We start from the raw sequence: 1799 nt of genomic DNA, 5'->3' as shown, positions 1-1799 counted from the left end.
CTCTGGATCTCACAACCCCCAGAATCACTGCCTCCAACTCCCTCAATGAAGCATCAGTGGAACAGAAAGTAAGTGCCCTTTACTGGTATAGAGTATTTGAGATATTCACAGTAATTTCCAATCTCCTGTTCAAGGCCAGACCTATGACTTTGAACTGTGCTGTCCATTCTCTTGGCAAGTGAACCCCAGACAGCACTCCTGAGGCACCCTACTTTAGAAACTTATAGTTTTATCCAAAAATCTCTTTCATCGTTAGTTCTAAAGTTCACATTTCACACCAAACCAACCACTAACCATCCATTCATCCACCCACCCACCCACCCAAGCATTTAATTGTACATTTAATAATGAAACCATGATGTAAAATGATGAATGTGTAAGTTATCTCCTTTTTAAAATTCTTCCCTTGTTCATAACCTCATATTGGGGAATGTCTACATTAGGGTAAAGAATCATCTGTAGGAAAGCCATCCTCAGAGGTTTCTAGCATAATTAAAGCAAGTCAAACCATTTTGCTATGCAGGACTAGTTTTAGGGCCAATTTGTGAAATATGCACGTTATTCTTGGCTCCTTGTCCTCAGGCCTAAAAAGTCTGATACTGATAGTAAAATTCCTGATCCCACATGTAAGTGTGGTTATTCCTCCACTGCGTAGAGGAATCAGCTTCTGCTTTTCACCACCACAATGGGGATCTGAAAACCCAGTGCCCATGACACATCACCATGACCAGCTTCCCCATCCAAGGGTATGGTTTGCAGTTCAGAACGGTGGGGTTCCCTTTCTCCCCCTTAGCCCATCAGGCACTTTGGTGACCCAGTAAACCTTGTCAAAACTATATTTTCTATAGTCTTCTCCACTTGGACTGGCCCAAGAGTCCATCTGTATTATCTGTTTCTGTTGCTTATAACAAAATACCTGAAACTGAGTAATTTATAGAGAAACAGAATTTATTTCTTACACTTTTGGAGGCTGGGAAGTCCACGGTCCAAGGAACACATCTGGTAAGAGCTTTCTTCTTGGTGGGAACTCTACACACAGTCCCATGGTGACCAGCGTGTTGTCACATGGCGAGAATGGGCTCTGCAAGAGAACACCACCTTCTCACTCTCTCTCCTTATAAAGCCATCAGAACCATGCCCATTACTGTATGAATGGATCAATCCATTCATGATGGTACGGACCTCACAATCTAATCACCTCTTAAAGGCCCCACCTTTCAAGTACCATAATTGGATTTCCCACCCTCTAAGCCCTGTTACAATGGGGGTCAAATTTCTCATACATGTTCTTCTGGGGGATACATTTAACCCACAGTGCCATCTTCCTTTTTAAATTAGCTTTCTAGATCCAGATATGGACTATGAGCAAGTATTTCACTTTGGTTTGGCACTTGGTGCATACCTTTCTTATAACAATGATCAGACTGAGTCCTTACAGTCAAATTAAATGCTTATGTCTCTGTAAACTATTAAGAGCAGAGATCATGCCATTAGTTTTTACATCCCCACCATGCAGCCCAGTGCCAGTCTGTGGCTCCCCATAAATATTTTTGAATGAATATGTTAATTAAAGAACACTTTAGTTTTCTCAAGTAATTCCCTTGTGCATAAACTCTTACATTCATGTTTCTGATCCATTGTGTAGTATTTGGTCTATATTCCAGGCACTTAGATTACATATACGATTTTTAATAAGCTAATCCTGTCCATTTATTTTATATTTCTATTTTATACATGAGAAAGGTGAGGCTCAAAGAATGTAGTTTTCCCATGTTCAGGTAGCTAACAAATTCCTGAAC

Source organism: Galeopterus variegatus, unplaced genomic scaffold (assembly GCF_000696425.1).
Source record: "Galeopterus variegatus unplaced genomic scaffold, G_variegatus-3.0.2 Scaffold520, whole genome shotgun sequence".
Classification (NCBI taxonomy): Eukaryota; Metazoa; Chordata; class Mammalia; order Dermoptera; family Cynocephalidae; genus Galeopterus; species Galeopterus variegatus.
This window is presented reverse-complemented; position numbering follows the sequence as displayed.